Source organism: Gobio gobio, assembly GCF_949357685.1.
Source record: "Gobio gobio genome assembly, chromosome: 1".
Taxonomy (NCBI): Eukaryota; Metazoa; Chordata; class Actinopteri; order Cypriniformes; family Gobionidae; genus Gobio; species Gobio gobio.
In genome coordinates, this window is record NC_137097.1 from 51,114,128 (window position 1) to 51,139,232 (window position 25,105).

The 25,105-nt window shown below is 41.1% G+C and overlaps 1 protein-coding gene across 2 annotated transcripts in view; it reads right to left on the reverse strand.

The window, feature by feature from the left end:
• The window catches only part of lrrc4ba (leucine rich repeat containing 4Ba), a 39,127-nt gene extending 19,441 nt beyond the window's left edge, over positions 1–19,686 (reverse strand). Inside the window, exons 1-2 of one of the 2 annotated variants that reach the window (XM_079818135.1) lie at positions 19,563–19,686; positions 8,793–8,954 (exon numbers count right to left, since the gene is read on the reverse strand). The gene's annotated coding sequence lies outside the window, so the exon portion shown is untranslated. The remainder of the gene's footprint in view (positions 1–8,792; positions 8,955–19,562) is intronic. The other variant, XM_079818136.1, reaches the window with a different exon arrangement.
• Between the last annotated feature and the right edge of the window lie 5,419 nt (positions 19,687–25,105).

Sequence of the window (25,105 nt, forward strand, 5' to 3'; positions counted from 1 at the left end):
GTAGGCTACTCAACCACAATAAGGTCTGTGTTACAACTCATTTTAACTTTTCTTTATATTATTTATCGATTCAGTAACCTCAAAGAGGATCTTCAGACTTTCTGCATACCTAAGTCATCTGATCTTTGGTATAAGGAGTGTGTGCTCAGCTTTATTTTCATCCCCATCTTGTCTCTCATTATTGTTCTGGTCCTGGGTTTTCAAACTGCCATGCTGAATCCAAGTAAAACAGCCTCAGAGATGCACTGAACCAAAACTTTTACATAAATAAATGTGCTCTCTGTGTAAATTTATGACACTCGCCCACTTAAAAAAGACTGGATATCACATATTGAACCAAAATGTTCTCTTTTTAATTGAGCTGCATGTTTATATGAAGAAGGGGAACTCACTTTTCCGAATCAAGGTAAACAATAAAGTCCACTACACCTATGTTGCTTCAACCCTCATGTTGAGGCCTGAGAGACTTCAAGGTCATTTAAAACAGCCCAAAACAGCCAAAAAATATGTAGCAGACTTAAACTTCACAACTTTATCTTCTCTTATGAGATTACAAACTATTTGAACTTGACAACACGCTTCAACTCTCCATATAAATTGAATTAAATGTATAAAACATAAATAAATGCAATAAATTATCCATCGCTATGATTCAAGAAACATATACGAAAATGTATTTCAATATTTTCATCTGTACACTCTGCGACTCCAAACATAAAAAATAAATTTAATCTCAACATTTAGGAAGATTTTTAGCCATATGCAAACAGGGCAACTGTTTAAAAGATTAGTTCACCCAAAAATGAAAATTTGTGTATATGACATTCTTCTTTCAGACGCATACAATCGGAGTTATATTAAAAAAGTCCTGGCTAATCCAAGCTTTATAATGGCAGAATTGTTGCATCGTTTTTTTGAATATGCATAAGCATTTTGAACTGTGAGAAGCACTACACTTTTTCCGTAAGTTGAATACGGAAGGCGATCTGGCGAAAGCTAGATAATTTACTTTATAAAGTTTAAAATATGAATATTTTTCTTACACAAATGCATCGATTCGCTTCAGAAGGCCTTTATTAACCCCCCGTGTGGAGCAGTTATATGATGGATAGATGCACTTTTATGGACTTCAAAAACGAAGCAACATTCACTGCCATTATAAAGCTTGGAAGAGCCAGGACATTTTTTAATATAACACTGATTGTGTTCATCTGAAAGAAGAATGTCATATACACCTAGGATGACTTGAGGGTGAGTAAATCATGGGCTAATTTTAATTTTTGGGTGAACTAACCCTTTAAGCCAATTAATAGTCAATTAATAATCAATTCAAGTGCAAGATTTGAACCAATGAATGAGGTTTTGACGTCACAGGCCCACACCACACTTTGTACACTCCACACGAGCGCCCGTCCACGTTTGCAGGGAGCTTGCACAATGTCAGAGACATGACTAATAGTATGCTAACTCGCCTGCTTTGTGTTGGCTGTGTAGTGGCTGATTTATGTGTAGGCTCGGGGGAGAGAATCCCCCCAGGTTATTGAAATATTCTACATGGGGTTTGAGGCTGAATGTTTGTACAGGTAAATCGATGGTTGCAGTCAATACTCTACCCACGGCTAAGCGAGCCGAGAGGGGCGAGCAGGGCCGCACGGAAGCCGGCGCGACTCCTGCCCACCTCCATACACCTCACATCACGTATCCCAGCAAATTAATCCCGACCTCCATTTTACTTTCACACTTTATTTTTACACGCTGTTCTTACGCCGCCGTCTACCAAGGACATGATCTGTGCGCGGCCGTATTCGAAGTGGTCTGTGAAAGACTGCAGGGCTGGATGAGATCTGATGGGATGTGATTGGGAATGATGGGGCTGCTGATGGTAGAGGAGAGATCCTCCTCTCGCATGTGTCATAAAGTTTTAGCGCTCAGCCTCGGCGGGCCTTTGTACAGTGATGTTACGGATCGAGATGAAAGATGACGTGCGGGACTGTACGACAGTACGCACATATGCAGACGTGTAAACAACTCACACCTGCGGGGCACTTTGAAACCTTGAGTGTGCATGAGAAAACAAGTCATAAGTATTCTGTGATCCTCATCCAATCAGATGTTAAGTACACACAGTCATTCTAAGATCATAAGCGCATGTACACAGCACTCTCTGCCACTCTCTCACACATACATACAAACACTCCTTGATTTACTCACACTACAATTCCTCTCAGAGACTACTGATACTTCCTGTCTGCCTGCATTTCTCCTCATTAGGAGGCAACTGGAGGGCTGGGGTCCGGCCTCTCTGTAAGCAGACACTTATTAAAATAAATAAAAGTGTTAGCAAAAACATACACTACCATTCAAAAGTTTGGAAAATTCAGAAATGAACGCTTTTATTCAGCAAGGCCACATTACATTAATCAAAAGTGACAGTAAAAAAAAAAAAAAAAAAAAAAAAAAAAAAATATATATATATATATATATATATATATATATATATATATATATATATATATATATATATATATATATATATATATATATATATATATATATATAATATTATAAAATAATCCAGAAAAAAAAATTATCATGGTTTCCACAAAAATATTAAACAGCACAACCGTTTTCAACATTACATTTAGAATGATTTCTGAAGGATCATGTGACACCGAAGACTGAAATAATGATGCTGAAAATTCAGCTTTGCCATCACAGGGAAGAAGAAAAAAAAAACGTTGTGAAAATAGTTATTTTAAATTCTAATGATATTTCACAATATAGTTTTACTGTATTTCTGATCAAATGAATGCAGCCTTGGTGAGCATAAGAGACCTCTTTCAAAAACATAAAAAAACATTTACTGACCAAACTTTTGAACGGCAGTGTAAGTCAATACGGTATAAGATCAGGTCTTAGTAATGAAGCACAATTTAAAGCCTTTGGTGCAATTAAAAGGATTGTTCGCTTAATAACGATTTTTCATTTTTGGGTGAACTAACCCTTTAAAGGTCCCATGGCATGAAATTTTCATTTTATGAGGTTTTTCAACATTAATATGAGTTCCCCTAGCCTGAATATTGTCCCCAAGTGGATAGAAATGTTGATCGGTGTAAAACCGAGTTGTGGCTGTCTTTCTCTGCCTTTGAGAAAATGACAGGCCAGACTAGCCAATCCTGAAGTCTCCTGGTTTGACGTCCAAGCAGGCACGGTTTCCTCCCTTTCCTCCGCCCAGAGAATCTGGCACGCCCATGCAAACGCTCGTCGAGAGATCATTGCATCATTGCTTGTGAACGAGTGAACGCTTGCAGTTTCTCAGTGTTTGGATGTACAAATGAAAACAGAAGTCTTTTTTCAGTTCCTTCTGATCTGTGATCAGTGATTTCTGATGTGTAGCTAATTATTTATTATTCGTGCACACAATGCGGCTTCTCTCTCTCCAGACAGAACGGTGTTTTCGTGTTTTATATCTTGTGAGTCAGTGTTTTTGTACGTCCTCGTCGCGTCTATCGGTTCTAAAATGTGCATACAGTCATGAGTTTCTGCTCAACATCAGCAGAGATAAACCTCACACACGCCGAAGCTCGGCCTTCAACATCCCCGACCCACAGTACTGCATCTGGCCCACAGCGGAGGCACCAAACGCGGCGTGAGATTAAGCAGAAGGGGGGTAAGCTTGAGCATATCCGGGCTAGCCAGCTAGCCCCACAATAAACTGGATTACATCCGATTACTGCTGTTGTGTCTTTGTTTGCGCTATGTACTCAACGCGCCTCACTGACGCTTTTATTTTATTTTAAAAATAATGCTATTATCAACACTTACTTTTAACTCGTTCATCTCGACAGCTGTAATGGTACTTTGCATGTGTTACAAAGTTGGTAGAATAATGATGAAGAGACGGACTCGGTGTGACTGTTTATTCAGAACTCTCAGATACAAACACAATAAACTCGCGCTGACTGACAGCGCTCTCATAACTCAGTAGTTACTATAAATAACTTTGTTAGCAATCGCTGAGCTCAGTCTCTGATACATTAGTGATGTCCGGTTCGCGAACGATCTTTCTTTTGAACCAGTTCTTTTTAGTGAACCGAATCAGTTCACCAAATCGGACTGAATCGTTCTAAACGGTTCGCGTCTCCAGTCAGCGCTGATCCATAATTTACTAAAGTTACTAACTTTCTGACATGAGTGACAGTCCCTCCGACTAGAAATAGACTAATAACCTAAAGTATATGCTGTAACTAAAACAGTTCAGACATGCTGAGAACTGATGTGAAGTGAACTCAGGTCCATCCGTCTCCCTGGCAGACTCGTGCCTGCTCGTGCCTCGATAAACCACGCCCCCTCCGCTCATATAAAATGCAAAGATGTCAGCCAATCACAACAGTGGGTGTTTTTACTGAAGTCTCACAGCAGACACGCCTCTTGAAGCAGGGCATTCAGCCCAGGCAAACAGCAGTATAGAAAAAAATGCCTTTTATTTCTAAATTATGACATTTTATGATGTAAAAGTCATACTAACAATATAAGTACAGCTCAGGAAACATTATAAAATAATAGAAAAATGCCATGCCATGGGACCTTTAAACTTCCAGTCATTCGGTTTTTCTATTACTCATTTAAACAGAGCTATAAAACTGTGATGGGGTCCATCTACAAACTAGATATAGTTATAGCTATATAGTAAGCTAAAATATAACACGGTGAATTGTAAGTCAATCTTCATCATTGCTCATTCCTAGGTTTCAAACAAAAATTTCTAATTGACCCTTTTCACAGACTGTGATGATGATCAGCATTCAGCATCATAAATCCTGCAAAGTTTTTTTTATATGTTAATTTTTTTTAATGCATGCACATTTATAACACTACTCTGTATTATATTACCTTTGCATCAAATTACTACTAGTTAACACTGCTGTGAGGGTGTTTCTAATACAGTGGTTGTGGAAGTGACAGTAAAGTTGACATCTTAATTTCTTCTGACAACCGTTATCAATCTCTGTTATTTTCCTCTTTTTCAAAGTTGTGAAAACTACATTGTGGAGTTTTTCTTTTGTTATTTGAGCAAATGGGAACACAAAATGTTTTATGTAATCTCTCATTCACCGCTATAAAAGTATCTATCTATCTATCTATCTATCTATCTATCTATCTATCTATCTATCTATCTATCTATCTATCTATCTATCTATCTATCTGTCTGTCTGTCTGTCTGTCTGTCTGTCTGTCTGTCTGTCTGTCTGTCTGTCTGTCTGTCTGTCTGTCTGTCTGTCTGTCTGTCTGTCTGTCTGTCTATCTATCTATCTATCTATCTATCTATCTATCTATCTATCTATCTATCTATCTATCTATCTATCTACCTACCTACCTACCTACCTTTACTCACCCTCAAGTCATCCTAGGTGTATATGACATTCTTCTGTCAGACCAATAAAATTATTAAAAATGTCCTTTCTCTTCCAAGCTTTGTAATGGCAGTGAATTGTTGGGTCATTTTTGAAGTCCATAAAAGTGCATCTATCCATCATATAACTGCTCCACACGGCTCCACAGTCGACTTTACTGCGAAAGAGTATCCCCTGACGCAATGTATATGAGCATCGCAAGCTTTGACGCCTCTCGCAGATGGGGCATAGCAACAAACTAAAGCCCCTCTTTTCTTATATCGAAATCCTCCGCCATTTCTCTATAAAAAGTCTTGTTTTAGACTTCTAATTCATGACCGGTGTTTTGTTTTGCTCTATCCTCTGCGCTTCTGGGTTCTTCAATACGTATGCGTCAAGGGTTCAAGGGTTACTCTTTCACCGTAACTTTTTACTCTTTCACTTGCGTACTGCTGACCACCAGAAGCTAGTTATCTTAGTCTCTAGTTTTAAATATATTTTTCTTACACAAACGCGCCACTTTGCTTCAGAAGGCCTTTATTAACCCCCTGGAGCCCTGTGGAGCACTTATATGATGAACAGATGCACTTTTATGTACTTCACTGCCATTATAATGCTTGGATTAGCCAGGACTTTTTTAATATAACTTTCGTTAGAAGAATGTCATATACACCTTGGATGACTTGAGGGTGAGTAAATCATGGGGTAATTTTCATTTTGGGGTGAACTAACCCTTTAAGGACTAAACAACCTTTAAAACTTTGAGGTAAGACTTTGTCTTGCCAAACTTTCCATTTCTAGTTTATTCTACGCTGTTGCTGGGGCAATGCAGCCAAAGTTTTCCCCGCTTGACTATCTCTGTAATAAAAGGGCTTTTGTGAAGCGAAACACCCCTAGGTTGTGAGACATATATACACGTGCTCCTGGCAAACAATTAATTGGCACTTTGCAGTGCTAAAAGTGTTGATACACTTGATTCCTGTTTGGCTGGGAGGAGAGCAGAGCAGCAGCCATTAATCAGAGTGTCTCTCAGCCATTTACAGAAGCATGTAAACTATCACACTGTTGCAGTTGGCGGTGCAGCCGCAGCCAGCTCATCTCAGTGAGCCGTGTTTCCAGGCCCTTCTGTGAAAACTTCAGCACTTTTGACCACCTCTCTCTCTCTCTCTCTCTCTCTCTCTCTCTCTCTCTCTCTCTCTCTCTCTCTCTCTCTCTCTCTCTCTCTCTCTCTCTCTCTCTCTCTCTCTCTCTCTCTCTCTCTCTCTCTCTCTCTCTCTCTCTCTCATTCCTCTCGTTCCTGGGATTTCATGTGGCTCTGCAGGCTAGAACCATGCAAACTCTGTATGTCTCGGTCAGTGGGGTGTGGATGTGTCCTCTTGTGAAATCAATGTTTCTGTTCGCACTTGCGTGTGTGTGCAGGTGTGCGCGCAATTTTTTTTCTGTATAAACATGTTGGTGAGTGTACTTACATGAGCTGTCATTAGAATATAAAAGGACACTTCACCCAAAAAATGAAAATACTATGATCATGTACAAACCATTCAAATCATTCAAGAGTTTCATTGTTTTTTTTTTACTTTCTTTTTTATTTAAAAAAGAATTGTTCTTTGTTCTTTACTCGGGGTAAATAATTGATATCTGAATTTTTGGGTTAAGAGATACCAAAAGAATATTGAGGGTAAAGTGTATAATTTCAGTATCCCTAGCAAACAGGAAATGCAAAAATATTGATTATTTCCAAACAGGTTTCCCAACCACCTTTCTGTCTTCTGTTACTGAGACAAACGGTAAGTCCTGCCACATGTGTATAGTGTAATTGTAGTCTACTCTGCACATTCAACTGTTTTAAAGTTGTTTCAAACACACACACATACACACTTTGGCCCTGGTCTAAAGAGGCCATAAGGCTGCACCCCACACCCTGAGTGACACCATGACTAATACATACACAGATAAACACCATCTATGACAAACATGATAAGAGTGCGGTGCAAAACTCGCTGACAAACACCCCCAGATCCGCATCCCCATGGAAATGCTGACACATACTGACTGATGGATGTCTCCATGGATACCTGTCACCGTGGAGACAGACACCATGTCTCTCTCAGTGCAGTGCCATCAGAATCAAAGTGAGCGAGTAAAGCAGCGGGAAGGGAGGTGTGGAGAGATGGACATGAACAGAGGAGAGCAGGAGAAGAGCTGTGTTTATCTGACAGCCAATGCTGCAGTGTTTCTTTGGAGGTCTCCTCCCTCATGCGAACCTGTCGGCTTGTTGCACCATTCTGTAGGAGGACAAATTCGTCTCTCTGTCCCTTTTCTTTTCTTTCTACCTCCTTTCTCATTCAACTCTCTCACCATCCCTCTTTGGCCATCACTTCAGGGGCGTGGCTACGGACGGGCTGATTTAACACCCAATAGAAAATCAATTAAATTACAGTTTTAGCTTGAGCTTGTACATTTTTCCCAATTGATTATTAGCCATTCAAGTGTCGTCAGTCAGCGCTGCATAATCAGCTCAGAAAGAGCCTTTAGATTAAGTCCATGAGGTTGTTTTAAAGCCTACTAAAGATAATTAACAAGTGCAGTTTTCATTTAAAAAAGATATGTAGGCAAATTATTACAGAAAAACGGAATTTAAACCTGAGACTCCCCATATTCAAAGTAATGGCTCAACCATAAGGATTAGCTTGTCCAGTCGGGCAGTAGTTTTTACAGTAGTTTAAATTTACAAATAAACATTTTTTTTAGTTCACATTAAAATGACTCAAATTATTAAAATAAATCTGTAAATAATAACAATTAATTAAAAAAAACTACAGTAATTAAACATAATAGCTTTCAAAACTATCATAGGTCATTTTTGCTATTATGACAAAAGCTCATCTATGTTAGCCAGTTAGACACCATTATCTGGGTGACAAATGAGCACAATTTGCAACAACATTTTAGAAGACCACGTGTTTACTTTTGCAAGGCATAAAAATGGATGTACAACAACAAGTGTAAGAATTAATTTTTAGTGGCAAAGCGGCACTGGCTCAAACGCTCTCTCACACTGGTCGTGGGTCATCAGGCCATCTTTATTGTTACCTTTAGACCAACAAATCCAGTCCACTTTTTTAAAAACAAAGTTTCTGCTATGTATTCATTATTCATGGCAACATTTTAAACTTTCTTCAACCGGATTATATTTTCTTCTTATATTAACTTTAGTTGCCCACACCACACCCCCAAATTGCGTTGCTCTCTTCTTGTCTGCTCTCCAGACCCTCCTGAAACCTCTAAAGCTCCTGGCAGTCTACTTCAATGTTCTCCCTCCATCATTCTCTCCCACACTGGGTGAAATGGAAGCATGCTCTGAGAGCCTGGGGTTGCTATAGTAACAGGCTCACTCACCATCTTGCGTGTCACCATCACATGAGCTCCTGACGACCATAGCCCAACTCCGAGGCTATGTGGCTGGGACGGCTCCATCACTCTGCTCTGGGGATTCAGAACCCCACCTGGGACTCCCTGTCTCTCTCTCAGAGCTGCCACTGCTGCTACATAGGGCTGTATCTACACAGGGAGAGATGACAAGGTCGACCAAATAATTAACGAACGGGCAACTAAATGAAATAAATAAATCCACATGCCTGAGTCAACACACTGTAGACTCCCAACACACTCAGCAGGGCTCAATAATAAGCCTTTTTTTTTTATGCTGGCCCGGGTTGGTCGAGCACAAGCAGTTCAGATTTTTTCTTGCCCTGCCATCATTTATACTGGCACCGCCACTAATAATTAATTAGATATTTTTAGCCACATATTTTTTTATGCATCAGAATATATTTATGTTTTTCATTTAAAAAATGTGTAACAAAAAAAATGGCAAAATGCTGATCTATAAAAAACTATAAAAACGCTGAATAATACATTTTAAAATACATATATTTGTTTATTATACCAAATATGTTAAATATAAATAACAAATTCTCCCCTTTTCGAATAATGTTTCCAAGACCCTTACTTGCTAAATAACATTTAAATCAGCAGAATTCCCACAGCAATGTTTAAAACATCCCAGAAGTCCAAATGTTGAAGTTTACGAGGCATAAAAACACATGTACAAGTTCAACAAACATAATGTGCCGTGACAGAGAGGCACCGGCCCGATAGGGGAACTGACAGTTCCGTCAACTGGCTCAAAACTCTCTCACACTGGCCCCGGGCCATTGGGCCATCCTCACTTGTATAGGCCTGCACTGGATCACTGAGAAAACCAAGAGAGCGAGAAAGAGAAGTATATGTGTGGGTGAAAGAATAAAGGCCAGGACATTCGCATGATGGCACTCTGCATAATCACTCTAAACATGGAGCCAAGGCTCTGATTTATCACAGTAACAGGGCTGACGTCACACCACAGACACTTCTGTCTTGCACTACCTTGCTCTACCCTTCTCCAGCTTTCTTCCTTCGCCCTTCACTCTCTCCTTTTTTTCACAGCACTTTCACCTGAAGACAGGAGAACTCAAATTTTTCATCACTTTCATAGACACCTTACTCACTCTTAAATCAGAATAAATGTAAATGAGCAGAGGTGTACATTTTCTCATTTGCCTCTTTCTCTAATGGACCTATGTATAGCACATATTTCTATGATATTTTTAATATGGTTGGAAATGTACAACCAGTTTTTATTCTGTTAATTCAAATTGTTCTGCCGATGCAGACAGAAAAGTTTCCTACTAAAAGTCAATGTGAACTGCTTTTTGCAACCCACTGTACTCACATAATGTAACTAATTCTGAGTGAAGCAAGATACTAAACAAGCAGAAATAAGGATGGGATGGGATTTTATCCATTGAGAAATGACTGGATTGTGAAAAGTGGATGTTGCTTCAATGTTGTTGTTATTGTAAAACAAACTATTAAAAATAGTTTTCATGTGCTTTATGAGTACTAATAAACAGCCAATATGCTAGTAATGTGCAGCTTGGACACTAAACTAAAGTTTTACCTAAAATAAATTTAAGCTGAAGCACTAAAATGATTAAAACTAAAACTGAAATAAAAATAAAGTTAAAAATAAATACTGTATTAAAAACTAAATTTGATAAAAGCACATTAAGCATATTAATAAATACTATAATAGTATATAAATAATACTAAAATAACAATGTGTTGCATTCAACTATGGTCCCAGACCTGAATGCGATGCCTACATAGCTAAGTTCTGACTATGAATTAAATGTGATGAATGACAAACAGTAATACAGAGATATGCCTTTGATTGCGATGAGCTTTCTGGTTGCACACAACAACAAACATGCATAGAAATTATGTGTCAATTAATGATTCTTCAGTCCTTTTTAATGAATCAACCAAAAAGACTAGGGCTAAAATCTTAAAAATGCTGCCTTCGGAGGACACATTCCAAGGTAGGAAGGCATCAAGGCACGTCCGAATCCAATGTTAGCTTCACTTCCTGTCTTCTGACCTGAGATACCTTTATCTGATCGATTTTTGAAGGCAGGATAGATGGAGGATAGAGGTTCTTTTGCTGCCTTTGATATCCCACAATCCCATGCGTTCCATTCGGTGACAGTTGAGCTAAAAACTAAAGTTGGCATCTGAAAGTTGTGGTTGGTGGTCATTTTGTGTGTTTACTATTACTATTGTAATTACTATTACTATTTATTACTATTGTAGTAATTCAGTATTTGTTTAGTTATCACCAAAGCTCTCTCTATTTTGCTGTCGTTAAACCCTTACGCTGCCTCAGAAGTCTGTCCGAAATCCGTTTTGCGAGGTACCTTTGTGTGCAAACATGTCAACTGCATAAGCGTTCGGATGCAGGCCACAATATCTGTCTCAAACTTGGTTATCAGTGTGAATCAGTCTAACGACTCAAACACTTGTCTAAATAAGTGAGAGCTTTCTTCCGCAAGTACTAAGAGAATCATAAATGGAATCTTTAAGGAACTGAATCATTACTTTCTTTATGATTCCCAACCTTAACGGTGAAAAACGCACTTAATTCAAGGTCCTTCCCTCGCATTAGACTCTCTCTTCGTGACTACTTCCTCCCACCCCAGAGGACAGCATAAAGATGATCCCCAAACGCACACAAACCCATGTCGTGGTGACCACCACTTCACAGTAAATAAACTCTCCCCCAGGGATAGTGTCTGCTTAAAGCCCCACGGAAAGCAGCACAGATGAGGCTCTGAATCTGGGACTTCTAATCAGACATCATCATCATCATGGTGATATATTGTATTCTGGCTGGCCTGCTTTATAAAGCACAGTCAACACGCTTACTTTCACACAGAAAAGCACATACTAGCGACAGGAAAAGCCCCTTTGAGTCTATACTGCTGCGCCGAGCTCTCCTCCTGCCCTGGCTCACTTATTCCTTCGGTGACCCGAATCAAACTCCTTCCAGATAGTGTGGCTCAATGCGGCGGCACCGCCATAGTGCTTGCATTGCGAGGTCACTGAAGCCTGAATGCTCTCATTACCAAACTGCCTCTCCAAACACATGAGCTAACCATAGCCTGACCACTTCCATTTCCCCAAGTCAGCTTTACTCACACATGATCGAACCATTGTCTGACCACCCTTACAAGTCAGGCTCTGGCTGTTTACCCATGAAATAAGCAGTTCATGACAATCATGACAATTTGGGAATATCAATATGACAAACCATTATCTATACAACATCATATTTCGACCTCCTCACGTCACCTTGAAATCAATGACTTATGAACACATGGCTGGATCTTAGGTTGACTTGCAGTTGACCTGGTGCTTTTGCCAATATGCGTTAGGATCATGGTTAAAGCACTTCAAGACGTACAGTTCTTCATGCTTTGAGTCAAACATGATGGGCTAAACATAGCGCCATCACTTGCAGTTAGCATTAGTCACACATGGATAAACCACAGCATGGCTGCAGTCACTACAAACACATTGTGCAGAGTATATGTTCTGAAAGCATCTTGGCTGGCGAGTTTTCCTCAAATAGCTGCACAGAGGTCAGCATCTGTCATGACTCAACTTAGTTTATGAAGCGAAAACCCTAAAATACACCATGAAACCATGCGTGACCTTAAAATCCCTCCATGTATTCTCTCTCCGGCCAAAACAAAGATAAATGCTCATATTGTTCACCTGCCTCGCGTCAACCACACCAGCACTAAATGCAACCAAGACATTAAAACCAATCAAGACATGAAAATCTGCTAATGTACACATAATCTAAACAGAGATAAACTGCTTTATTAACACATGGCTGGCTATTTCGCTTCGCATCCACACGGACTCATTAATAATCCCTCACAGACAATTTACTTAACTCGGCACTGGCCATCCATGCCTATTGTCCATTCTCGCAAACACACGATCAAGATGTCCCCCCCTCCCCTCACATATCAGACCTCTCACCCGAGTCCCTCCATCCCCAAAGCCTTTTACCTCCACATGAGTGCACTTCCATCGCTCCAGTGGGTTTCCAGATCTTGCCTCAGGAGACTCGAAAGACAAGAACGCTTCCTGCCTAGGGAGACGTTTCCAGTATTTCCAATTATGTCACTTCAGGGCTGGATTACGGTATTAATTTTATATCGCTAACCACTGCCATTCCTTACTGACAATTACTCAATAATTAAAGGTCTGACAGTCTTTATTGTTCCCCTGAAGGACCAGCACACACAGGCCTGGACTGGGGAACTCAATCAAAGCAATCACGGCTAATTATGCCGTTGCCCTCTTCCTCCACGCCCCCACTCTGCAGGGAGAGCGAAGGAGACCCGAATCAGCATGGATGGGTCAGCTCTTGCACGGCTTAATCCACCCCGTTTATCGGTTTTGAAGGCAGGCCAGAGTATGCAGACTGCTCCCCTCGTCACTCCGTCCCTGTCTCTGAGCACGCAAGGTGACATGCGATGATTTATACGAAGCCATCTCCATATCGACAGAGACGCCTCGGATTGCTAAGTTAGGCAGTGGTCAATTCAGCAGTCAAGCCATCTCTTCAATAAAGCCTGGAGATGGCCTTCTCCTGATCCAGCCAAAAGTGGCGTGTCTTGAATGCCACTTAGATGGTTTGCCTGAAAACTCTGACTTCTCTTGTCGGCAGACCGTTCGAAAGCAAATTCAGGCAAAGAAGGTGGCCAAGAAGGGTCATTCCTCTACCTCGCTTAAACAAGGGGATTTATATTTTATGTGCGGTGCATTAAAATAAGACAGAAGAGTCTTGCGCTTGCCATAATGTTGTAAATGTTGTCCCCAGACATCACTTCTGACTTATTCATTACACTTTTATAACTTTGCTCAATGTCATAATTCAGCCAGCCGGTAGACGTAACACTTTGCAAGATGCATTAAACGCTGTACTCTCGCATACTGTTATAATGCCTTGAATATAGACTACAAGCACGGTCGGTCAGTGCACCGTAAAACGGTGTCTGTGCCGTTATCTCTATGGGAAATCGTCTGGCAATGTAATGGCTTGAAGATCATGGGAGATAAAACTAAAATTCTTTTGGCTTCAAACTAAGGTCTTTGGAAGCCCTTCAACTATGCCCACTGAAGACAAACCCACTATATATCAATCAGCAATATCGTACTGCAAAATTTCTCTGCATGTCATCAGCCAGAATTTAGCTCAAGATCCCATGGAACAAGAGCACAAGAGACTAGCGGATGGCTAATAGCATCCAACATGCTACAAGACCATCCCACGCCCCTTCTGAATTAGTTAAAGCCTTTTATTGTTGTGCAATGGTTACTCCAGAAAAAAAATTGGCTTAGTGTGATGTGTCACCTGGCATGTAAAAGAAGAAGCCCATGAGGCAGTTTAGCCCAGTGGAGTGTGTGTGTGCATGCATGTGAGATCACTTCTGTGAGTCATCTAAATTTCATGCTAAGAGACAGGTGTGCAGGTGAGTTGAACCATGTCCCATGTGCGAGCGTGTCTTTTTGCTTATCATTGTCATTGTTCATGAGTAAACAAGACAGATTTATGACTCTAATAATTAAAGAGCGTACTGGTTTAATTAATGCATTACTGTACACATCCATCATTGATTTTCCTAATGGAAATAGAGGTGAACAAGGGCGAGGTAAAATAAATAAATAAAAATTCCAAATTGCACACAAAGTTTACTCCCTGGACATCCAGATCCTATAGGAGGAGGCTGATTGCTTTTTTAAAAGAAATATTCCAGGTTCAATAGAAGTTAAACTCAGGCGACAGCACAGGGATAATGTTACTTACCTCAAATAATTTAGATTCATTCCTTGTTTTCTTTAAAAAAAATGTTGAGGCACTTAAAATGGAAGTGAATAGGATTTAAAAGCTCAAATGTGAAGCTTATAATTTTATAAAAAGCACTTACATTAATTCTTCTAAACATTATGTATTGTTTAAGCTGTAAAACAGTGTAAATCAAATTTACAGTCATTTTATGGTTAGTAATTTTTTTTTCTCACACTAAAACCATGTTCATGATTTTCATGTACATCCCCTGGCTATTTTACTGAGATGTTAAAGGTCCCATGGCATGGCATTTTTCTATTATTTTATAATGTTTCCTGAGGTGTACTTATATTGTTAGTATGATTTTTACATCATAAAATGTCATAATTTAGAAATAAAAGGCATTTTTCTATACTGATGTTTGCCCTGTTGCTGAATGCCCTGTTTCAAGAGACGTGTCTGCTGTGAGACTTCAGTAAAAACGGCCACTGTTGTGATTGGCTGACATCTTTGCATATAAATGAGTATCAGATCTTGTAGCAGAGGGGGCGTGGTTTAACGAGGTCTACCAGGCACGAGCAGGCACGAGCTGCTGCCAGAGAGACGGATGGACCTGAGTTCACTTCTCATCAGTTCTCAGTACGTCTCAGTTCAGTGAACTGTTGTAGTTACTAGCATATACTACAAGTTATTTGTTTATTTCTAGTCGGAGGGACTGTCACTCATGTCAGAAAGTTAGTAACTTTAGTAAATTATGGATCAGCGCTGACTGGAGACGCGAACCGTTTAGAACGATTCAGTCCGATTTGGTGAACTGGTTCGGTTCACTAAAAAGAACTGGTTCAAAAGAATGATTTGTTCGCGAACCGGACATCACGGACCAGAGACGGAGCGATTGCTAACAAAGTTATTTATAGTAACTACTGAGTTGTGAGAGCGTTGTCAGTGCAAGTTTATTTTGTTTGTATCTGAGAGTTCTGAATAAACACGAGTCCCAGTCACGCCGAGTCCGTCTTCATCATTATTACCAACTTTGTAGCACATGTAATGTAACGTTACCATTACAGCTGTCGAGATGAACGAGTTACGAGTAAGTGTTGATTATAGCATTATTTTTTGATATTTTCCTATCATATGAAAAGCGTCAGTGACATTGAGAACACAGCGCAAAAAAAGACACAACAGGGCAGTAATCGAATGTAATCCAGTTTATTGTGGGGCTAGGCTGGCTAGCCCGGATACGCTTACCTCCCTTCTGCTTAATCTCGCGCCGCGTTTGGTGCCTCCGCTGTGGGCGAGATGCAGTACTGGGGGTCGGTGATGTTGAAGGCCGACCGGCCAGTGCAGCCCGAGCTTCCGCGTGCGTGAGGTTTATCTCAAAAGATGTTGCTCTGCCGATGTTGAGCAGAAACTAACGACTGTATGCACATTTAAGAACAGATAGACGCGACAAGGACGTACAAAACACTGACTCACAAGCTAAAAAACACGAAAACACAGTTCTGTCAGGAGAGAGAGAAGCCGCAGCGTGTGCACGAATAATACAGTTCTGTGTGAACTTGAATAATTAGCTACACATCAGAAATCACTGATCACAGATCAAAAGGAACTGAAAAAATACTTCTATTTTCATTTGTACATCCAAACACTGAGAAACTGCCAGCATTCACTCGTTCACAAGCCATGATCTCTCGAGGACAAATATAGCGCTTGCATGGGCGTGCCAAATTCTCTGGGCGGAGGAAAGGGAGGTAACCGTTCCTGTTATGACTTCATAACAGGAAAATTCCAGATCAGCTCATCTGGGCTGTCATTTTCTCAAAGGCAGAGACAGACACCCAGAACTCGGTTTACAACGATCTAAATTTCTAGCCACTTGGGGACAATATTCAGGCTAGGGGAACTCGTATTAATGTTGAAAAACCTCATAAAATGAAAATTTCATGCCATGGGACCATTAAATGTTTACTCAATTCACTTCCGTTGTAAATATCTCACTGTAACAGATTTTTATGTTTTTTTGTAAAAGAAAAACGCAAAGTGGAAATTAATTTCTGTTAATCAACATTATGCACACAAATGCTGTAGCTTAACTTGTATTGAACCTGAAATATTGCTCCTTGAAATAAGCATCTAAGGGTGCGTTCACACTTGTAGTTTGGTTTGTTTGGTCCAGACCAAAAAACAAAAACAAAACATATAGTCCTGGTCCGCTTAGCGTTCACACTGGCATTTTTAACAGCGAACCTAAAGTTACTGAACCAAAGGCATAGGGATACGGTCACAACCTGATTGGTCGGCTTTTATGACGTATATTTCACAACAGAGCTTCAACAGAACAACAAAAAAACATTTGAATATTCCAAAAATACAACAAAAAAAGTTGGCAGTTGGCAGTTTATCCCACTAATAGATGATCAAGGCCGTAACATGAGCAGGTTATCATGCAACACTATGCAACAGCACCTCACTCTCCACATGCACATAATCTAATCCCACAAAGGCGTCTGGTTCTGTTCTGCAGCTGCGTCTGGTTTTTCCTTGATGCCAAACGACTTTCATTGCCTTCGTTTTCTGTGTCTCTAAACCACCTTTTAATCATTATCTAATTATTTAGATCCACCACAGGCGCTGAGGAGCAACTTGCTGAGTTGCAGCCCTGAAGGGTCTGATTGGAGCGGAAGGGTTGAGGGTGCAATGCTCTCTGTGAACTGCTCCCTAAAGCATGTCTGCATATGACTTCCTCTCTGATGGCTGATGTCTGTCACCTTTTGACCTACTGAAGGTAAAAGCCCCTTCATACATTTAAAAAAAGGCACAAGAAAAGGAAAAAGTAAGGTGAGGCATCAAAGGTCGAATAGCGCACACACATAAAAGGTCTGATTTTAAAGGGCCTTTTAGGAAGAGAAACTTGAAGCTGGTGTAAAAAATAAAACATTAGATATCATTTATCAGTTAGAACTTCACATGCAATATATTGCACAGGCTGCCAGAGTCACAGAGAGGAATGGAGCGTGAACAAAGGCATTTAAATGATTATTCATAAAACTTCATGTCACCTTTAAATTTAACACCTGCGAGTTAAGAGAACCCATTGGAAAATCCTCAGCAGGTAAATGGCTCACTTCAAACCATTCAAGAGGCATTAGAGAGTTATTAACAAGCGTTAATTCCAACATGGTGGATGGTTTTTATGAACACAGCTCTGGGTGACTCCAGAGTTTAAAGGGAAAGTTCACCCAAAAATGAAAATGCTGTTAACATTAACCCACCACCATGTTGCTCTAAACCTCTCCACAAAACAATATGTCAGACCGAAAGCCTCTTTTTTAATCATACAACGAATGCAAATGGTGACTGAGGCTGTAATTTCTGCCTAACACAAACCAGCTCTGAGTAGCTCTGAAAAATGTACTGGAAAAATAAGTTCCAGTGCTCAACCAGGTGAAAGACAAGCGTTTACCAACAAACAGTCATGATTCTGATTGCATCCATTTTGGCCCAGCCATACCTGGTTTGCAACGTGAAAAGACTCCTTCAAAGCTTGTGTTCAAATGCATTTATGTGATGTGTCATGGCTTACGTTGCCATGGGAATATGACAATGAAAGCACATTTCTGCTCTCTTACATGCACTCTGATTGAGCCTGGGGTCTTTGTAAAAAGCCTAAATCGTTCTCTTCCAATATGACAGCATGGCCCAAACTCAGGATCATCTGATAACCCACTATTTCCACCATAAACATTCAACTCAAAATCACCCTTTTACTTCTGAAATGGCATTGCAATAATACATCATATCATCAGCAGCATCTACTATTATAGCCAACAATACACCGAGTAATAAGGCAGAGCTTCATTCCATCCATAAATAGGATACAGCATGAAAAACATGTGTGAAGAATTGCACCCTGTTCCTTCAGCAACAGATGCCCAAGTCATCACCACTCATGAGTCTCTCTCACACACACACACACTATCTGAGCGCACAGCACATGCCTATGGGCTAATTCTCTCTCAGCTGAACCACCGCGACAACACATCAGCATTTAAACCGTTCGTTTCATGTGTCACAGTTAAATGCAGTAGATCTTTATTCATTGCGCTTAAACTGTTTGTTTCTTGTTCGCGAGCGGTGGAGCTCGCGCAGACAAGCCGCGCGCGCTTTAGTGATTTATCACCGGCCACACAGTGCCTTCGTATTTATACCCTTACATTTCCAAAGAGAAAAACACTCAATCATTTGTTCAAAAATCCAACTCTAATACAAAGTTTGAAGGCAACAGATTTAGTGGTTGGTTATTGGTAAACCAAGAAACAGCGTGACAAGTAAACTAAAGAAAATGCGCATTGGTGAGCATCTTTTACACTCTGAAAAATACGCATTGAGGCCGATATTTGTTGTCATGCAGAAAGGTCTAAGGTTATTACATTCATACCCAGAACTAACTAAAATAACGCACGTACGTTACGCTGTATTTTCAGATTAGTTTTATTAGTGTTTAAAACGAATAGCCGCTAATTCCTCGTCTTGTAATAAGCAGTCCTATATCCTTAAGTAATCCATCCATTATTTATGACTCTAGGTCACTAAATATTGGTGAAAGGTGTTTCGACAGCACAAATTCATTAGTTTACATCGACGCCCGGACACACATGCGTGCGCGCAGCCGCGCGCAACTGGACACATACACAGACACACACACATACTGCCGCATTAATTCCTTTGTACTCATATACATATTCAAACGTGGTTTTCGTTATTATAGTCATTAGTACAACTGGCAAATGATAGAAAATACAAAATTACCGTTTTAAACGCAGTTGTTTACGAAGGCTGTTTGCACACATTTCCTAGACTACAGAACAACACGTACAAAATGTTTGTTTCCCAAGTAATATTACTAAATGTTACAGTCTTACCTCGACTCTTGATCCTTTGTTTTTAAAATATCAAAATATATCCGTCAGAAGCTCTGGTGCGGAGTCGATGTCTCCTCTCGCCTGTCTTTCTCCGTCTCTCTAGCTCTCTCGCTGTTCAACCCTCTCTCCGTCCCTCTCTCTCTCTCTCTTAAATTGATTCACCCTTTCGCAGAGCTGGAAGCAGAGCACTGTCTGCCTGTGAGTAGTGGCGGGTCAGATGGAAAAATACACGCAGGAAGAGATAGCAGCCAACTTTACCCGTACGAGCCTGGAGAACATTTAGTGTATTTAAAAACCCATGAGGTAAATTAAATATTAGCCCTAACCAATTGACACAACAGATACAATAACGATTAAATCGCAAAATGCGACCAGTCAAGTTTTAAGTGTGTTCTCATTTGTCAATCAAACTAAAAGCGGAACCGTAAACACACTGCAAATGATCGTTAAAGATGCTAAAGCCAGATTAGTCGTTTTAGATCTTCAGACAGACCTGAACACGCCCCCTATTTCAATAGCAATAATATCTACCAATCAGAAGCAAAACAACTCACAAAATCGCTCAAAGTTCACGTGCCACGCTCTTCTCTTCTTCTTCTTCTTCTTCTTCTTCTTCTTCTTCTTCTTCTTCTTCTTCTTCTTCTTCTTCTTCTTCTTCTTCTTCTTCTTCTTATTATTATTATTATTATTATTATTATTATTATTATTATTGTTATTATAATAATAATAATTTTTATTATTATTATTTGGGCTTATTGGCGGTTCGCATTCTTGAAAAGTGCTACGCTCTCAGCTTCCGGGTTCCATATATGGACTTACCACTATGAACGTGCAAAAATGATTTACAGGAAAAACAGAAAGCTCATCAAAAACATGTCAATTGAAGTTATGAATTATTATAATTATTCTTCTCACCACTATAGTCCGCAAAGTCCAGTCAGGAATTTTTTTTTTATATATAGTCCGCATTCCGCAATGTTTAATATGAAGCTGCCCAATGGCTTTATGCAAACAGGTCATGTGCTGTGTTTGTCCAATCAATTAAAGTGACACCGCAAATAGGCTGAAAAGAACTCTAACCCAGGGTTTAGCTATTGTGAAACATTAGCTTATGAATACCCATGATTAATTGTTAATGCTTTAGAAAAGAAGAAACAAAAAACATTACTGGTATGCCTATTCCAAGTATGAAAAGCAGTATGGAGATCATTCTCTCACCCAGATTTGAACTTACGGGCTGTTTACACAACATAATTTTCAACTAAAAACTGAAAACTTTTCATGCGTTTACACGAAAACAGTGTTTTGGGGGCCTGAAATGCAAACTTTTGAAAATGGGTTTCAAAGTGCAAGTTTTTGAAATATGATAATAATATAATAGGATACAATGATACATTTATCGACAAAAACGCAAATTTGAGAAAATGGTAACATCATGCGCATGCCAATTATGTGTTCAGTCGTGTAGTGTTTCTTAAGTGACATCGCCAGCTACTGGCCTGGCATGCATAATACAGCGTTTTAGTTTTTTTAGGGGATCCATGAAAGGGGCTCATATTGACAACGTTGTCATCTGTACGAGAAAAAAGCAAAAGAAAAACTATAAAATTTTTAGTACATCATTGTTGTGTAAACGTACCCTTATGCTACGTTCACATCGAACGCGAATTGAGTGTCAAATCGTGTCTAGTTGGACGCTTGAACATTTTGAATCCACTCGCGCGTCCAAAGCGTTTGAAGCAAACTAGCTCCGTATGACTGCTCACTGCCAATATCAGTCGTTCTTCCATGTTGAATGAGTGACTCCGTTTATCACGTCACTTCACCACGTGACAGCAGCAAGCAGGCTCCTGATTGGTTAACGCGGCGCGAACAGATGCCAAAGTTCAGATTTTTCAACTCGGCCTTCAGATGCTTATTCGCTTCGAACACGTGAATGCACAAAATGCACCAAATAAAATCACTTGCGTAAGATACTCAATTCGCCTCTTTCGCACGAATGAGGCAAAATCGTGTCTATCGCGCCGCACGACCTCCAGACGAGCGTCAACGCGTCTCTACATTGACTTAACATGGAAATCACTTGCTCCATACGCTCAATTCGCATTCGGTGTGAACGCAGCATTAGAGCAGAATGAATAGGAAATGGAAAACCTGGACTGGATCTAAAAGAAAAACCCAGAGTTAATACAGGACACTTTGGCCCGGTTTCACAGACAGGGCTTAAATTAAGCCAGGATTTATACCTCTGTGTTGGACCTACGCCGTAGTGGTGACCACTAATCTGTAGGCTATGTCGACATGCAATTAATTACACATGCAGACCGCTAGTAGGCAGTGTCCACGGGCAGCAGCAGTGAAGGCAGCAAACAAACAGCGACTTTTGTTGCTTGAGTTGTTCATTATTTATAATCTGCAAGCAGAAATGCGTATGAGGAAATGAAACGCTATCCAAGTTTTTTTTTACCTAAGGGAGAGGTTCTAGCAGACCAGTCACAGGGCTTGCGGTCTGCATAGAATTGATGCTTTGTTACATTTTTGGAGAGGTGCATGTCAGGCTACAACGTAGCTACGGCATAGGTTCGATGCAGAAGTATAAATCAGCCTTAAAAGAATCACTGATGCCACAACATTGCGCATTTGTTGTGAACCTCTGTGAATGTGTTGGTTAGTGTTTTATACACCGATCAGGCATAACATTATGACCTAATATTGTGTTGGTCCCCCTTTTGTTGCCAAAAAAAGCCCTGACCTGTTGAGGCATGGACTCCACTAGACCCCTAAAGGTGTGCTGTGGTATCTGGCACCAAGATGTTAGCAGCAGATCCTTTTAAGTCCTGTAAGTTGCGAAGTGGGGCCTCCATGGATCAGACTTGTTTGTTCAGCATATCCCACAAATGCTCGATTGGATTGAGATCTGGGGAATTTGGAGGCCAAGTCAACACATCAAACTCGTTGTGCTCCTCAAACCATTCCTGAAACATTTGTGCTTTGTGGCAGGGCGCATTATCCTGCTGAAAGAGGACACAGCCACCAGGGAATACCGTTTCCATGAAAGGGTGTACATGGTCTGGAACAATGCTTAGGTAGGTGGTACGTGCCACAGTAACATCCACATGGATGGCAGGACCTGAGGTTTCCCAGCATTGCCCAAAGCATCATACTGCCTCCGCCAACTTGCCTTCTTCCCATAGTGCATCCTGGAGCCATGTGTTCCCCAGGTAAGCGTCACACACCGGCCATCCACGTGATGTAAAAGAAAATGTGATTCATCAGGCCAGGCCACCTTCTTCCATTGCGCCGTGGTCCAGTTCTGATGCTCACATGCCCACTATTGGCGCTTTCAGTGGTGGACAGGGGTCGGCATGGGTACCTTGACTGGTCTGCGGCTACTGGTCATATATATATGAAAATTACTGTCTCTCCACTACTATGACCAGTGACCAGTATGTGGTAATTGTTTCTTGCCGAGTTAGATGCATTTCTTCTTTTCATCAAACTCGCCAAATTTAGTTTTAAATGTTTTAAATGTAAGATACTCAATATTAACTCATATTTATTGCACTATTTGCTGTATACAAACAATTTAAACTAGCATCAGTGTTGTTGCTAGCCACAAAGCCACAGAATCATCCTTTCGCAACGGTTTGGGCAATAAATGAGTCAAAACATGTTGTAGCCTATGTAACGTTAAAACAATTACTTATTTAATGAGAAATGGCGCAGGTGAATGTCAGTTAGACCGTATTTCATGCAAGTCACATCACAACACGCAGGACATGTCAATCAATCGATGCACTCTATGGTAGAGACAGACAGCTGTCCTTTTATCGACACTAGACAGGCCTGGTAACGCATGAGAATGTCCTGCTTCACTTCGTGTGTTTGTGTAGGAGTAAATGTTGTGCGTTTGTATGCGTGTGTGGTACAGAGTGCATATGCGCGGCCACAACACACGCGCGCTCCACTTTGGATGTTACGTTGGCATAGCAACGCCGAGGCACATACAGTAGCCGAATCCGCCCCCTGCTCGCTCTCCCGAGCACCCAGCATCAGGCTTTAAACGCTTCACCTTTTCTTACCAATTTAGAGCAAGGTTGCGCAGAAGATCGCGATAAATAATTGTGAGGGATATCGCTCGATACACAGGGGCGTGACAACATGAGTTGGTGCTTGGAGGAATTGGGAGGTAAATGAGGTGTGAGAGGAGGAGGGAGAGGTCAGTGGAGGAGAGCCGGCGAGAGAGGGGGGTGTTTGGGGGGAATAATGATAACATTCTAAATTCAGACACAAGGAATCAGTCACTGCCTTAACTCTTCACGTCCGACTCTGCGGAGAGTTCTTTGCCTGCAATAAACCTCTGAGAGATGATATTGTGGCTGACTTTACCTCACTATACCTTTCTCTTTTTTTCCTCAGGATGGATGTGGAACACAGCTGCTGTGTCTTTCAGCCTAAAATGATATTCACACTATCGGCTACGGCTTCCTCAGAGGGGCTCGTACGGTCCAGTGGCCAATCCCGGCACCCTCCGAATCGGCATGCCCCCGAACGAACTCCCTTCGTCCTCCCCTCCTCCGTCGCTCTCTGCAGCGCACTCGCTCCACTGACATCACATCTATACCATTAGCTCTCTTAGAATACCCCCGCCCCCTTCCCTTCCTGCCTTTTGCCCCCGAACTGCGCTCTATGCAGTAGTAGAGGAGGCATTGTTCACAGCCCACAGCTCAACCCTGGAATTCTACACCAGTTGGTTCTCTCCCCCTCTCTCTCTCTCTCTCTCTCTCTCTCTCTCTCTCTCTCTCTCTCTCTCTCTCTCTCTCTCTCTCTCTCTCGTCCAGCTTCAGCATCCTGCTCCTTCTTCCTCTCCCTCCCTCTCTCTCTCTATTAAATTTCCAGTCACACAACAGTGCAGTGGATATCCCTCCCTCCCTCCCTCCCTCCAGTTTCTCTCTCTCTCTCTCTCTCTCTCTCTCTCTCTCTCTTACTCTCTCTCTCTCCTCTTTCCAATCTCCTCCCCTCTCCCACAGATACCCTCCTATGTTGAAATCTTCCTGGATCTCTGTGTGTCTCCCCGTTGACTGCTCTCTCTCCGAGTCAAAGCCCTCAATCTCCATTGATTAAGACTGCAAGCTGTCCCCCTCCTCATTTACAACCGCGTCATCTCTTCCGCTTTCACCCCAATTAAAACCTTTCTCTTGCTTTGAGCTCCCCCCAACCCGAATCACACTTATCCAGCACGGCAGTCGTGTTCGTTGCGCAGTGTGTGTGTGTGTGTGTGTGTGTGTGTGTGTATGTGTATGTGTGTGTCCGACCATGTTGACTGTGTTTTTCTTGGTAATGCTCCCTCTTTTGGTCTCCCTCGCGGGCAGCTGATATTTGACTGATTATGTGGACACCACAGGCCATTAAATGAACAGTGATGCGGGCCGGCTGAAGGATTAATGCAGTTCACATGATGAAGATAGATCGGCCGCGCTGTACACTATAAGGCCCTGTGTGTGATTACCGCCCTTCACGAGGAGCTGCGGGAAAGCGCACGG